We start from the raw sequence: 17323 nt of genomic DNA, 5'->3' as shown, positions 1-17323 counted from the left end.
GAAAGTGAAGTCGCTCAGTCGTGTCCGACTCTTAGCGACCCCATGGACTGCAGCCTACCAGGCTCCTCCATCCATGGGTTTTCCAGGCAAGAGGACTGGAATGCGGTGCCATTGCCTTCTCCTAAAGAGGGTCTTAAAACTCCCAAATTAAATTTAGTCTTTATTCTAAGAGCAACAGAAAAGCCATCATAGTTTTTTAAGGTGAGAAATAATATAATAGTTTTGTGTTTTAGAAAGATCATTTATTTAAAAAAAAACATTTCTACTGGCTGTATGGAGTATGGGGTAGAGTGAAGCAAGACGTGAAGTGAGAAACAAGATTTTCTAGTAATCCAGATGAGGTATAATGGGTATGTAGACAGGTGAAATGTCAGTGGATTAGCAGTCTTGGTTATTGATAGGATTTGGAGGATTAAGAGAGAGGGACAAGTCAGGGAGAGTCTAGTGTATTTGCTTATACAAGTAAGTAGCTGGTGGTTTGTTTTACAAACAAGAAAAGAGGAGATCCAGTGTCAGTGGGGAGATGCTGCATTAGTTTGGGATTGACTTGGCTAGGGTGAACCATAAATCATCCAAGTAGGTGTATCCAAAAGACAGCAGACACACAGTTCTTCAATTCAGATGAGAAGTCTGTCTTGAAGATATAGGTTGGGAGTTATTAACAAATAGGTTGTTGTTACTTGGGCACAGGAAATTCTAATGAAAAGAAAAAGACTTGAGAGAGAAATAGCAATATTTTAAAACATGGACGAGAAAGGGGACCCTGCAAAATAAACTGAGAGTAAATAGTAGAATCAGAATTATCTAATCCTGGTGAAGCCAGTGGAAGAGATTTTCAGTAATAGGGGTGTAGGCAACATGGTCAAGTGCGCCTGTGTGTGCGCACGGTAAGAAAGAAGTGCTAGATCTGTCTACACAGCCATCCTACCTATTTTAATATAAATATTCACAAACCTCTAGAACTATAATCTTCTCCAATGTTGAGAACAGTTTACTTACTACTATGTACACGATGCTGATCTCAAATGATATTTTATTAGAGAAAGAGGTTGACAACATTTGAATACAGAGTGTCTTCATGAGTGAACATTAGGACCGGAAGGGTCGTGGAAAGGTGTCAGAGATGGGCTGACTGCACCCAACACACCAGAGTGAGGGGCTACAGAGGTGAGGGAAGGGGGTGTTCCTAACTTCTCAACTCAGAGGATTCCTGGGGAGAGAAGGACAGATAGGCTTTTGAGCTCATCTCCTGGGAGTGATCATGGGCAGGAGGTGAAGAGGAAAACTGATGAATGAAATTAAGAAGGTGGGAAGATAACCTTCTGGACAAGAAAGCAGAAATGATTGCAAGATATGTCCTAACATTTTAGACACTCTGTGGGCTCCTATCATTAATAATCCTTGGGTAGAAAAGAAGAAAAGAAACACACTATTAATACATTTTTTTTTCCTCAGTGGTAAACAGTACGAAAGGGAGTCTATTTTAGTGTATTACAGTTTTGTTTACATAATAATGTTTTGACTTTGTTCAAGCCAGAATGTTAATAGTCTAAAATTGAAACATTTCCTTGCCTCTTTCGATGTCTCCCAGAGGAGGAGGTAGACTCTCTCATTCCCTATTCAGGGTATTATTTTTAAAAAGTTATGAGAAACCAAAAACACCAAGAAAACATCTAAGGACCTTAGGGATTGGGCTAGGTCTGCTGGACTTGCTATCAACAGCATGTTTGTTATTTTCTTCTTAACTATGCTTATTATTATCTTTGGTTCAATTCTGTGAACACATGTCATGCAAACTTACTAAGTGAGCTATGGAGGAGCACAGCTCCTCCTGTCTTTCCACAGGAAAGACAAGATTTTCACTTCTTCAGAAGCAGACGGTCCCATGAAGGCAAAGTTCACCATTTTTATCTCCATACCTCTAGCACCTCATACATAGAAAGTGATCAATGCACATGAGGACACAGAGGGGGAAGGGGAGAATGGGACAAATTGGGAGAGTAGTCTTGATATATATACAGTACCATATGTAAAATAGCTAGCAAGTGAGAAGCTACTGTATAGCACTGGGAGTTCCTTTCAGTGCTAAGTGATGACCTAGATATGTGGGATGCGTGGGGTTGGAAGGGAGGTTCAAGAGAGAAAAGATATATGTATACATATAACTGATTCACTTCATTGTACAGTGGAAGCTAACAACATTGTAAAGCAATTATAGTCCAATTTAAAAAAAAAACAACCAACAAACACAGGCCTAAAAACCACATGAGTGCTGCAATGAGGCTAGGCACATAACCAAGAAACCTGAATACAAATTCTTGTTTCCAACTCTTTCAAAGCTGACAGCAGTGTCTTGTGCAAGATGTACGGCCTCAACCAGCACCATTTTTACGAGCAAAATACATTTTAGTCTACAATTTGGAGCTGAGTTTGCCACTTCTGTCTTGTGGATACTGTCATCTCTACATGTTCAATGTGAAAGCTGCTATTTTGCAGGTGTCTCCATGCAATGCTTGATTTTATGTTTGCAATACTGAGTTATTCTTTGGGAATTAAATGCATTTTCACAATATGAGCATTTTGTATATATTTGATACTGAAATATAAGAGTGTTGGTGGGGTAACCTCACTGAACAATCAGTGGAAACCAAACACTGAAAATGAACAGCACGATATGACTATGTGTGATGGCCCTTTGAAAGTTATATTTATGAGCTGGTATATTTTATTTTTTATAAAAGGCCAAGTCTTGAAATTATAGACTTCTGTAAAAAAATGAAGGAGTGATTTCAGACAATCCAATTAGGATTAAAGTTTTCATTGATGTAATTTCACATAATCCAACTAGGAATAAAATTTCCCTTGAAAGAAAAATTCTTAAGCTAGAAGGATAATTTTGCAAATATTTCTATTAATGATATTAGAATTTGAATCACATTGAGGTAATCTACTAGAGAAAAAGAGGAGTGAATGAAAATCACTCCACCTCTGTCCTGTGCTAGCCCTGCCTCTGTTGCTAAAATCACAGTCTTTGGACGTAAGCTCTGCTTCTGTTTCCTCATCTGTTAAATGAGGGGAGTCGTGTGAGAACATTTATCTACAACCACACAGATTGAAATTCCTCTTTATTGTTAGATACTTTATACTTCTTCCTACTATTTAAAATTTTATTTGGAAGCAATGTAATCTCTTTGCAGATACAATTAAGTGGAACTTGATATAGTATTCTCTCCATAAGACACAAGTAGAGGTAAGTCAGTCAGTTCAGTTGCTCAGTCATATCTGACTCTTTGATACCCCAAAAACTGCAGTATGCCAGGCTTCCCTGTCCATTTCCAACTCCTGGAGTCCACCCAAACTCATGTCCATTGAGTTGGTGATACCATCCAACTATTTCATCCTCTGTCACCCCCTTCTCTTGCCTTCAATCTTTCCCAGCATCAGGGTCTTTTCTAATGAGTTAGTGCTATGAAATTTATAATTAAATAGTATGTGTTTTATATAAAGGTGCAGGTTTAGAAACACTAGAAGACAAAATGGAACAGAGAGATGTCTGTACCTATTTATAAGGAGCAAATTTACATTTGAGAGAAGTAAATAGTTCATAAGCCACTCCACATAGGGAGTGACCAGAAATAAAACCCAGGACTCTGGGTGTGGACAGTAGGAGAAAACACAATGTCAGGATAAGTGAAAACAGACCAGACTGATTTATAGATGATAAAAGGAAAGAAATGGAGAACATAAGGAAGCATGACGCTTCTTTGACAGCTTTATTGGCTGTTTCTTTGTAAAATGTTTATTTAGTCCTGATGATTTTACTGCTTCATTTGAAAAGAAAAATAAATGCTGGCAGAGTAAACAAATTAGTAAGTCAAATACCACGGAAAGGTTGGAGAAATAGAGTTCTGTGGAGTTGCTGTTTCTTAACCGTGTAGTTAGAAGACTTTTCTGAAGAGGGAAATTTGCACAGAGAACAGAAGGAAACAAGGAAGATCATGCAAAGATGAGGAAGACTCTGGGTCAGAGGGACACTTAGAATGTGCCAGCAGCTGCAGGGAGGCCAGGGCAAGAAGATACAACATATGCAGCAAAGCACAGACATGGCAGAGGATACGGTCGGAGAGTGGGAGGAGGCGATCACATAGTCACTTGAAAGACACCATGACTTCTGAGTTGCATCGTAGTGAGGTGGGAAGCAGCTGGAGATATTGAGCTTAGTAGTAACAGGATGATGCCGGGAGCCAGCTCACGAGATCCCACCCATGACAGAGTCATGAGTAAGAGGAATGATTGAGCACGACTTCTCAGACCTCAGGGATTCTCGGAAGGCTGCCTCAGCGCTCACCTTAAAGATATCTGTCTTTCTGTTGTTTACTATAATAAACCTCTTCTTATTTTCTATGACTTAGGCAAAAGGCCTTTCCTGATTCCCTTCTAAAATAGATCATTCTGAAGCCTCAAATCAACAAGGCCCCTGAACGGTAGCACCCTAAATAAAATTATCTGGGATATAGAGTATGCTGATCTAAATTCCTTTTGCTAACATATTAGTTTGTTTAATAAATAAGCCTGTGCCTTTAGAGCTAATATACATGACTTCTCCTTAATAATAAAACAGCATTGAGAGCCTCCGCACAGAAAGCCCCTATGGGCACAAAACCCATCGCAGGAAAAAAAGGCTTGTTAGGAAATATAAGAAATATTGCTTTATGAAACTGTTACTTAGTCTATATTTACTCACTATGTTTTTACTCTTAACGTATTTAGCCTATATAATGAAAGCATAATAGTTAAAAATTTATAAAAGTTTGGCTTTAATACAAATAATAAGACAATTGTAGATTTAACTGATGATTCTTACTTAGAGCTGACCTTCAGCTTGCTCTTCTATGACTTAATGGGACCACATTCTTTTCTGTTAAGCTCAAGGCGTAGAGTAAATTACCGAAAACAGGTTTTACCTTGAAACTTTCTATTGATGAATTCTTTCCTGCTGTGCCTGATACAAAAGTGTTCTGACTGATCAACCCTTATCAATGGAGAGTCACAAGATGTTAGCAGGCCCCCAGGCCAGAAGATGATGTAAACAAAATGAGGCTTTTGGTAACTAAAAACATGCAAATGGTTTCGATGAAGGTCAAAACTGCTGGCCTATTAAGCTGAATTTATAGGCCCATTAAGCTGAATTCATATGCCCATTAAGCTAAATTGGTATGCCCACTAAGCTGAATTGGTATGACTCTATACTTTACATTTGTTTCTATGTACCACAAAAAAATATAAAAGCTGTCTTAAAAATAATAAAGTTGGAAGACACTAGGAAGACACTTGGAAACACCGAGACTCGCTGTGTCTTCTCATTTGCATCACCGATGCCGTCCATCCTGAGGGAACCCCTGGACCTGCTGGAGCTGGATTCCGGCAGGATGAGGCTTGTACTTGAACAGAATCCTTTGCTTCTTTTATTCATTCAGAATGAATAGGTTTTCAGTTGAAAATAGAATATAAGGGTAGGAGGGAAGACGTAGACACACCAACTAAACCGATAGGAGGTATGGCCATGCTTCCGGTGAGAGATGATGGTGGCCTGGACTTCAGTGGCAGCAGAAGAGGAACTGAGAAGTAGGTAGTTGAATTTTAGATATATGTTAAATAGCAGAGAGAGGTTTTTGATAGTTGAATGTGGACATAGGATAAGAGGAGCAGAGATGACTAAAATCAAGTTTTAGCTTGAGCCACCAGGAGAATGGACTAGCTATTGACAGAAAGGGGAATACGAGGAGAGTCAGGGTTGTATGTAGGAGAGAGAATGGAAGTTTCATTTTGGAGATGCCATACTTGAGATGCTTTTTAAGCATGCAAATGGTGATTTCGAAGAAGCAATTTTATAAAGATGTGTGGAATTTAGAAAGAGGTCTGGCCTGCATATACAAATTTCCCTTGTTGGTGGATGTGGTGGTGGTATTTCTGGATTCAAAATTTATAGTACCACTTCTGACAAATTTTTTCTAATGTTTAAAATACAAGAAAAATGATAAATTTCCATTTTCCACTAACTTCATGGTACCTAAACATCCCACGTAATACTCTTTTAAAAAAATTTTTTTTGATGTGAACCATTTTTAAAGTATTTATTGAATTTGTTACAATATGGCTTCTCTTTTATGTTTTGGTTTTTTTGGCCTCAAGATATACGAGATCTTATCTCTCCAACCAGGGCTCAAACCTGCACCTCCTGCATTGGAAGGCAAAATCTTAACCACTGGATCACCAGGGCAGTCCCATGCTTTGTCTTTGAAGGATAGTTTTACACTCTTAGAATCCTACAGACCAGATATTATATTCACATATTACTAAAGAGTATCCTCATCATTTGATGATAAAGTTTTGTTTAAATCAACATTATTTTACATAAGTAAGTCATCTCTTGGACTTCCCTGGTGGCTCAGTGGTAAAGAATCTACCTGCCAATACAAGAGACACAGGTTCAATCCCTGATCCAGGAAGATTTCACATGCTCTTGAGCAACTAAGACCATGGGCCACAACTATTGAGCCTGTGCTCTAGAGCCCAGGAGCCGAAACTACTTTCTCATTGTGATGAGAAACCCATGTACTGCAACTACAGAGTAGTCCCCAATCCCCACAGCTAGAGAAAAGTCCACACAACAACGGAGACCAGGCACAGACAAAAAAAAAAAAAAATCAATCAATAAATAAAATTGTATATAAAAAACAGGTCATTTGTTAAGGCTTGCAAATCCTCAGATTGTACAGAGCTTTCTGTTTTTACATATGTACCTCAACTGCAACCCTTTACTGACACGTTCTCATGCAGACAATGTTCTAGAGCTTGGAATTTTTGAGTTGTAGAAACATGCCTAGAATAACAGGCAAAGATTTATGAAATAAGAAGTGGTCATTAGCTCAATTCTATGTTTAATGCATTTAAGATTAATACCCATAGCAAAGTCAGTAGCCTAATTTTAAACTCTGGGTTCCCAGCCTTCCCTTACTAAGAATCATCTCTTATCCACTATCTCTCAAGCACTTTCTGATTGTTATGCCTGTGTAGAGTACATGAATCTTATACTACAAACTTAAGTATATGGGAAAATTCACATTCACTTAAAAAATAACATTAAATCTGACCTTATTCCTTATTCTCCCAGAATTGCAAGAGATTTAATTTCAGTTATTAATGGGACCCTTTGGCTTCTACCACTCCACCTCCCAGATATGACTAAGATCCCAGGAGACATATGAAAAAGAAAACATTTGGAGAATGTTCCTCTGGTCTTGAAATCTACCAGAGGCCAATTTTACAAGCCCACATGGTTTGGTGAAGTGCAGAGAAGCATGCTGGGAACACAGAAGTCTTTGCCAATTCAGAAATTTCAAATCTTGATCTAACTTTCCTAGCTATAAAATTGAAGATTTCCCCAGAGTCCTGTCAACACTCCAGATCTGAGAGAAATTCAGGGTTCTCATTTCTAGTCGAAACTCAAATCTTACTGTTTTTCTTAGTCTAGGATAATGTGCCTTCTTTCCCATCCTCAAGTGTCTTTCTCCTCAAAGACACTCTGCTCTTTCTCATCCCCCAGCAGAATTGCTGGGATAATTGTCTTCAGGTTTTTCCAGAAGAAGAAAATGCTAGTTTTTAGACCTCCTCTGCTTTAGAACAAATAAACTTGGAGTCTCCCTGAGCCAAGAGTATAAAAAGCACAGGGAGCATAAACCATAGACTAATAATCCTGTGAAGTAGCCCATCACACTTGGAAAGGCCATTACCATACTGATATGAACCTTGGCCCTGATTATCTACTCTTCAGATAGTTGTGTGCTGAGGAAGAGTAATAAATACAGCACACTCTGAAGTCCTCAGATAGTTTTAGTCTTTCCAGTTACTCACTTAATCAGTGTGATACTTTATCCTTAGAGTTTTGCCACTAAAACTCACTGTGGAGTCCAATTGCACATGACAGGGCTAACAATGCACTCTCTCACTTGGGCCTGGAGGAAAACAACAGCCAACTCCCCAGGCCTGTTCTTGCATGACTGCAGCCAGTATAGCTTATTTTCCTAACGCCCTACTGACCTACTGACATTCCTGAGGTCCTGAGCCTTGTCATAGGATCACTTAAATAACAGCTCCACAGGAGGTTAAGCTCCAAAGGAGGAGACATTTTCTGCTTCACTGAATTGTGCCATGATCTCATGTAATGGCACTTTGAATGAAGACAAAGGGAGCTCTGGGAAAGAAAAATCTCCTAATTCACAGGGTTCATGGCATAAGCTTTATGCTTATGGGAACAATTCTTTTTGACTTTGTGAATAGACCCAAAAAGCTCCTTGACTCTAAAGTTTCCTGGACTCAGCTCACTTTTGAGCCCCATGACCTTCCTTGAAGACAACACTGTCAACTTGTGCTTTGCGTCCTCTTTCCATAGCCTGGGCAAGGAATACGGCTATGCATTCAACTTTACTGACTTTATTTCACATCCACTTTCCCAAAGAAATTTCTGAAAATAAGAAGGAAATTTGTTGGTTCCATTTTTCCTTAGTAGATTTGATTTTTATTGAGCCTATTCTTACTGCTCTTTGACATGATTACATCAGAATAAATGATACAAGTAACTTCATTAGTAAGAATATGACACAGTAGAAACACCCAACTTCAACAAGGCAAGTAGACAGCAGTGAGGGTCCTATTTCTTAACAAGGTCTTTTATGGGGTTACATCTGAAATAACTCTGCCATTTGCTGTCATTTGGTGGTTAAATGACTAGAGTCATTTATCAAATATTTGCTCTGTCCTGCCACAGACCAGTATCAGTTCAGTTCAGTTCAGTCACTCAGTCGTGTCCGCCTCTTAGCGACTCCATGGATTGCAGCATGCCAGGCTTCCCTGTCCATCACCAACTCCCAGAGTGTACTCAAACTCATGTCCATAGAGTTGGTGATGTCATCCAACTATCTCATCCTCTATTGTCTCCTTCTCCTCCTGCCTTCAATCTTTCCCAGCATCAGGGCCTTTTCCAATGAGTCAGTTCTTCACATCAGGTGGCCAAAGTATTGGAGTTTCAGCTTCAACATCAGTCCTTCCAATGAAATTCAGGACTGATTTCCTTTAGGATGGACTGGTTGGATCTCCTTGCAGTCCGAGGGACTCTCAAGAGTGTTCTGCAACACCATAGTTCAAAAGCATCAATTCTTCAGTGCTCAGCTTTCTTTATAGTCCAACTCTCACATCCATACATGACTACTGGAAAAACCATAGTCTTGACTAGATGTACCTTTGTTGGCAAAGTAATGTCTCTACTTTTTAATATGCTGTCTAGGTTGGTCATATAACTTTTCTTCCAGGGAGCAAGCGTCTTTTAATTTCATGGCTGCAGTCACCATCTACAGTGATTTTGGAGCACCCCCAAATAAAGTTTCTCATTGTTTCCTTTTTTTCCCCATCTATTTGCCATGAAGTGATGGGACCAAATGCCATGATCTTAGTTTCCTGAATATTGAATTTTAAGCCAACTTTTTCACTTTCCTCTTTCACTTTCATAAAGAAGCTCTTTAGTTCTTCTTCTCTTTCTGCCATAAGGGTGGTGTCATCTGCATATCTGAGGTTATTGATATTTCTCCTGACAATCTTGATTCCAGCTTGTGCTACATCCAGCCAGGCATTTCTCATGATGTACTCCCTCCTGCAATGTGGGAAACTGGGGTTCAATCCCTTGGGTGGGAAGATCCCTGGGGAAGAGAAAGGCTACCTACTCCAGTATTCTGGCCTGGAGAATTCCACAGACTGTATAGTCCATGGGGTCGCAAAGAGTTGGACATGACTGAGTGACTTTCACTTACTCACTCTGCATATAAGTTAAATAAGCAGGGTGACAACATACATCCTTGTCATACTCCTTTCCCAATTTGGAACCAGTCTGTTGTTCCATGTCCAGTTCTAACTGTTACTTCTTGACCTGCATACAGATTTCTCAGGAGGCAGGTCGGGTGGTCTGGTATTCCCATCTCTTTCAGAATTTTCCACAGTTTGTTGTGATCCACACAAAGGCTTTGACACAGTCAATAAAGCAGAAATAGATGTTTTTCTGGAACTCTTGCTTTTTCAATGACCCAATGGATGTTGGCAATTTGATCTCTGGTTCCTCTGCCTTTCTAAAACCAGCTTGACCATCTGGAAGTTCTCGGTTCGTGTACTGTTGAAGCCTGGCTTGGGGAATTTTGAGCATTACTTTGCTAGCATGTGAGATGAGTGCAATTGTGCAGCAGTTTGAACATTCTTTGGCATTGACTTTCTTTGGGATTAGAATGAAAACTGACCTTTTCCAGTCCTGTGGCCACTGCTGAGCTTTCCAAATTTGTTGGCATAATTGAGGGCAGCACTTTAACAGCATCATCTTTTAGGATCTGAAATAGCTCAACTGGAATTCCATCAACTCCACTAGCTTTGTTCGTAGTGATGCTTCCTAAGGCCCACTCGACTTCGCATTCTAGGATGTCTGGCTCTAGGTAAATGATCACACCATCATGGTCATCTTGGTAATGAAGATGTTTTTTGTACAGTTCTTCTGGGTATTATTGCCACCTCTTCTTAATATCTTCTGCTTCTCTTAGGTCCATACCATTTCTGTTCTTTATTGTGCCCATCTTTGCATGAAATGTTCCCTTGGTATCTCTAACTTTCTTGAAGAGATCTCTAGTCTCTTCAGACCAGTATACATACTGGTATAGTTAACACATATCCTTTATTGAAATGGTCCCAAGTTTGAGATTTCTGTTAAAACACAAATTCAAAGCAGAACAAATCCAGATATGTTTTTAAAATGTGAACTTCAATGTTTCTGGATGTACAATACTTGAAAACAGGGATCAGGTAGCTATTTTTTTTAAATGTCAAAAATATAGTTCCTGAACTTCCAGGATAAAAGGAGAATGTTTGCCTTTGGCATACTCATTTATTGTCCTAAGCAGTTCACCCTCTAGATAGTTAACCTTACTTCTGGGACTTGTTTATTCTTTCTCCTTGGGGTAGCTCAGCTACTTAGAAAAATAGCCCAAATCATATCAGATTGGAATATTAAGTGATATCCTGTTTAGCATCTTAAAAAAAGTTGTTTAATGGGGAAGGGTATATAAACATATTTTACATTTTCTTTTTGTTTTATTTCTCCTGTAAGTTTTGTTCTTCCTCCTCTCCTTCCTGTCCCTCCCTTTCCTCCCCTTCCTTTTTCTTCTTTCTCCTCCTTCTTCTTTCACCTTCTTTTCTCCTCTTTTCCTTGCCCCTCTTCTTCTTTTCCTTCTTTCTCCTCATTCTCTTTATTCTTATTCCTGAGTTTATTCGTTTCCCCTAGTCTGCAGGGAAATCTGAGATTCCATATAAGGCAGTGATGATGGTGAGGGGGTGTCCTTCACTTGGGGAAAAGAATAGGTATAACATGGGGCTTTGGATTAAGGGAAAAAATGCTAATTTTATGGCTTTAACTTAAACTCTCCAGTGTTGGGGCTTTATTGTCAGAAACAAGTGACTTATGTATGAATGTCCTTGATTGTCCATTCTGGTAAGCAAATATGCTATTGGGAGCCTAAATTATGAAACGTGCTGTCTCAAATTTCTGTCATTTCTATATGGTGAAACTAGGAGATGAGAGTGAATGGTCCTTGACCCCAGCACTGTAGAATCTTGTCATCTGAAGTGGAAACTAAGAACAACTCAAGCTCTATTATAAAAGCTAAATAGTGATATAATAAATACTTTAAGTTGAACGCTCACAGAAAGATTTGAGAAAACTGAAGCATATAGAGATTAAATAACTAATCTAAGATCACACAGCAATAGGACTTGAGTCATAACTTGAACCTACACAATCTATTAGACATCTCTTGAGGCAATGAAGAATCACAGTGAAAGAAGGACCTGAAGCTAACAAAAGCTTTGGAGGAGAAATCATGTTTCAGTTTAGTGTTGAAGGTTAAGTGGTAAACTAGTCATCCTAGGTAAACAAGACAAGTGAGGATGTTTTATGTACATGAAGGAGAGAGAGAGAGGTTGTCGAATGGTCAGGAACAGCGCAGAAACTCTTTATATCTAATAGATCAGATCTTCTTCTCTTGTTTCTGTTTCATTGGTCAGTTATCCATGCATATGTTGGTACTGATCTGTCATAATTAGATAACTGACCAAGGGCACAGAATTGAAGACACAACCTCAGAAATTGATTTCTGCATGAGCACTTAATAAGAAAGAAGTAGTATTACATATCCGTGGAGAGAACTGCTGGGACAGTTGAGTACTTGCATGGGCAAAATTAAACTTGACCCTATATTGGATGCTATGATGTCTGTCCAGATCTCCCCTTCAGGATGGTAGCACTAATCCTTCAGCTGCCAGGAGTATTGCTAGCTGATAGCTCAAAGCAGTATCCCACCTCAGGAATTTCCTTTGGCCTAAAGCAGATACCTTGTTCAAAGCTGTGACCCTTCCTGAGGGTTGCCTATCTCCAAAGTCTGGGTGATGTGGGAGTAAAAACCTATCAATATGAGGCATCATAGAAGGGCAAACCCAGATCTACAGCTCCCTATGGAATCTGCTGGGGCCTCTGCTGCATCTGTTCTATAATCAAGTTTTTCCTTGTTCAACCCTACTTTCCTCACTTTTGGCTGGGTATTGTCCCTAAAAAAATTCTCCAATAAACAACACATGTGCAAATTACCATCTTAGAATCTGTTTCCTAGGGTGGTGGTGGTAATTTAGTCACTAAGTCTGGGCCCAACTCTTGTGACCCCATGGGCTGCAGCCTGCCAAGCTCCTCTGTCCATGGGATTTTCCAGGCAAGAACACTGGAGTGGGTTTCCTAGGGAGGTCTACCTATGACAGACCCCTGACCCATACATACCTTGAAATCAACTTCAGGTAAATTACAATAAAGGTACCAAGAGATGAGAGAATTGGCACAAATTCACACATCTAAAAGTGATAGAGCTGAAATTTAAGCCTGCTCATTCAAGCTCTATAGAGCTTTTCTTCATAACCACTGATGGAAAGAAAATAAATCCACCATAAGTGCCTGGAATGTCATGAATGAATAACACAAACATACTGTGGAGCAAAAAAAATCAAAGCACAAAAATACAAACAGTATGCCTCTATTTAGGAGAAGTACAGAACCAGGTAAAATGAGTTGTATTGTTTAGGAACGCATGCATGGCAAAAAGAACCAGGAAATAGTTACCAGAAGGGCAGAAGAGGCTGACATTGGAAAGGATTTTTTCAGGGTGCTGGGAATGTATTATTTCCTGATCTGGGTGGTGGTGGTTACACATATGTTACTTTCTCAATAATATTTTAAACTAGAGATTTTTATTCTTATCCACTTAATTTCATATTATTTTAAAAATAGAGAGAATAAAGAAAACCATTGTGAGAGAGAAGAAGGGACTGCAGGGGCGTGCCCTTGAAGGGTCTGCCAAAAGTCAGGTCAGAGAATCCTGTTTGTAACTATTAATGTGGTTTTCATTAACTATGAAATTTTGCAAAAGTCTCTGCAAGTTGTCTGGTTTTGAACAGGGAACTCTGGAGTCCTGGCTGGAGTTCTCGTGGTTCAGACACAGAGGTGTTAATTCTGGTCTCTCTCCCTAAGGTGTCCTGGGGAACTGAACTATCTTCCTCCCTCTGAGCTTTGAATGCTAAGTCACTTCAGTCATGTCTGACTCTGCGTGACCCCATGGACGGTAGCACACCAGGCTCTTCTGTCCATGGGATTGTCCAGGCAAGAATACTGGAGTGGGCTGCCATTTCCTCCTCCAGAAGCTCTTCCCTACCCACGGATTGAACCCACGTCTCTTAAGTCGCCTGCATTGGCAGGCGGGTTCTTTACCACTAGCGCCACCTGGGAAGTCAAAAGTGCCACCTGAGCTTTAAGGCCTGAGCTTTAAGGCCCATGTTTTCATCTACCTGGACAGCTTTCTCTCCTGCATGCATTTAGGTGCCTCAGAATCAATGTATTTGAAACAAAACTCATCAGTAGCAGAATGAGATTTTAAAGTTCCTTTCCTCCTATTACTGAGTTCATACAGGTTGAGATGACAAAAGGACACAGCCCAGAAGATGGTTAATTTAATCATTGTAACAGATTGGATTATCCTGCAGGTAGCATAGCTTTCTGTCTTCCTTCTCCCCTCTGTGATTCATCCCAGAGAGAGCCATAGGTGGAGGGTTGATAATGAGCTCAGCAGGGAGGGAAGCACTAGGAGTATGAGAATAGCATACAAAAAGACAAAGCGCCTTTGTGATGGGAGAAAAGAGTAAGAGGAAGGTGTCTGAACTTCCTCAACTGACTTTAATGGGATGAGCAACTAGGTGAACAGAAGGTCAACGACAGTGACACTGCTACAGTTAGAGAGGTGTGTGACCCAATAGGGCATAGAATTCACCTTGGACTCCTAAGCTATTCCAACCTTGCATTTCTTTTGTAGTTTTTTCAGACGTTTGTCAGACTAAAATTTAGGCCATGAGAACAAGGAATTTGCTGTCCCTGCTTCTCTCAGTATGAACACAGTTGTGGAGGCGCCACATGTATTCAGTTTAGCAACACTATAAGCATATGTCAGACATCAAGTTTCTGAGCAGGGCTCTGAGAACCACTGTTAAGACATTCTCTCATGCCTTGGAGCTCACACTATGGCTGAGGAGACAGGCAGATCAATGGGTGAGTGTGGTTCCAGGCCTCAGGCTCTGGGTCAGACCTTTGGGGATGAAAGAAAGGAATAGTCATGACCCTTGTCTTTAAGGAGTGTATCTAGAAGCTAAAGTAATCAAGGCATAAAAAAAGTGTTGTACATGATATGCAACTTTCCATGGGGAGTGTTGGATTGGGAGAAGAGTTGTGAAAAGGAATTCTGAAAGAAATAGTTGAAGACCTGTGTTTTTTAAATAAACAGCTATTATGATCATTTAAAATGCTTTATATTTTTGAAAAAGCTTTTTCAGTTTATAATTTTTCTTCTCACAGTTTTCATACTACAGGGCCTTGAACCCAAAATTGGAGGGGAAATTTTGAGGAAGGGACTGGGGTACAGTTTCAGTGGTTAAGACTTCCAGATGAGACATCTCCACTGGAGTGTAAACATATGTTTCTTTCAAGGATAATTTCTTGGAAAGTTAATGAAATAACGTTTTAATTAAAATCATTTCATTATAGCATAGAACAATGGGGCATGATTGGAAAAATGAAGAATTACGGTCTTGAATACTCAATGGATCTTTGAAAAAAATGCAACATACTGTAGACCCACTGATTGATGGTTTAGGGTCCTACCTAACCCAACATACACTGACATTTGTCAAGACAATTTGTTTGGTTTTAAGAAAATCTTTTTCTTTTTTCATCGTTAACACAAAGAACAAATTTATATTTGTTCATTGAACGGTTTCTAAGGTGTCGGAATTTCAACAGTAGGAATTCATTTCTCGACTTGCCTGAATCACTTAAAGAGACATCAAACTGCTCATGAATTAATAAGCTGACAGTTATTGTCATTTCCTGTTGGGAGACATTCACAGTTAGCACAGGAGGAGACTGCATACGAGGTATTGTTTGATCATGTGTCTTAGGGTATGTTTCCAAAGGTCTGAAGTTTACATTATATTTATAGGAACAAATGTCACTGAGTTAAAAGAGAGTAATCTTCATCTCAGAATAAGGCTGTGGAGTCAGATGGTGGTCCCAAGAGGGCCTGCTACTCTGAACCTTTAGCTAAAACTCCTTTCTCACGTGTACCAACTCAGTATATGCTGCTTCATGTTCTGTAGCTACTTGTCAGGCTTATGACTCAAGAAACTGAAATATTAGCCAAGTGAAATGTTGCACAATTCAGACTGCTCATTCATAACACATATAATTTTGGTCAAATCTGGCAGCCTTGAGTCCTCTGAGAGGAGGAGAACTGAAGCAAGAAGTGAAATGGTCTGACTCTGGCTGCAAAGGGCAACAGGATGCCATTAAACTCAAGGTTATGCTGTTAGCCCCTTGTATTGAAGCGGCAGGTCCATGACAAATTTGTGCAAATACTACATGGAAAAAAATTTCTCGAAGGCAATGTCTTTGTGCCAAATGTTTTCTGGTTTTCTTTGGCCTAAGCTATGGAAGACATTCGCTTAGAGTCTAGCTCTTTCAATTTTCCTCCAAGCTACGGCCAAGGAGTGGTTATTTCACAGAAAGGCCAAGGCCCTGCAAACAGGGCTAGGAGTGAGAGAGGTCCTGGGGCAGAATGAGAATACCAGGAGGTTTTCACTGACATTCTAGTTCTTTCCCAACCACCCCTTCCCATCTCAGAGCAGCTAGGGTTCCCTAAAGGAATGGTAATTATCATCTCAACCTGGAAACAGAGGTGTCTGGCACTTAGTGAAACCACATTGCTTTACTCAAGACCTGACTCAAGAATTCCCTGGTGATCCAGGGGTTAAGAATCCACCTGCCAATGCTGGAGACATGGGTTTGATCCCTGGTCTGGGAAGATTCCATATGCCCCAAAGTAACTAAACCTGTACACCACAACTACTGAGTATAGTGCTCTAGAGCCCATGCTCTGAACAGGAGAAGCCACTGCAGTGAGAAGTAGCTCCTGCTCACCGCAACTAGATAAAGCCAGCCCGCAGCAATGAAGACCTGTGCTGACCATCAAAATATAAATAAATAAATAAATTATATTAAAAATCCAACTCAATAAACTATCTTCTCATGGCTAATAGAATCTGAACACTGACTTCTTAAAGTGAAAATACAGTGATCATTAATATCAAAATGAAGTTTCATGAAAATGAAGTAAATGTCCAGAATAAATAAGTAATCTACAATGGGAGAATTCTAGTCTCATGTCCTTTTGGAGCCCATTGTTGGTCAATGTGTTTCCAAGTGTCAATTAGTTCCACCTCCCATACTGTATGAACATCGTGCCCCTTGGGACCTCTGGCTTCCATCTGCACCATTCTCTATGTGGTGGCTCCATTTTTTCCCCTTAGCTTTCATTTTTCTAGTTTTTCCCATCCAGGCAGCTCTTGTGGCAGAGAGTGCTTGGCCTAGGAATTTATCCTCATGGACTGACTGGTGAAGGTGGTTCTTTCGACACCAACCAAGGATCTAGAAATGAAATGTTAAAAGATCGAGAATTCATTTCTTGTGGATATCCCTTTCCAAATGTCCTGGACTGATGGTGCAGTCTATATGCCCAAATTACTGTGTGTAGATTTCAAGTAGAGATTCTCAGTGACCAGTTCCGGATCCATTATCATTACTGCCACACCATTT

The sequence above is a fragment of the Giraffa tippelskirchi genome, chromosome 1, assembly GCF_054371585.1.
Source record: "Giraffa tippelskirchi isolate mGirTip1 chromosome 1, T2T-mGirTip1v1.2.pri, whole genome shotgun sequence".
Lineage (NCBI taxonomy): Eukaryota > Metazoa > Chordata > Mammalia > Artiodactyla > Giraffidae > Giraffa > Giraffa tippelskirchi.
Note: the sequence above shows the minus strand (reverse complement) of the source record.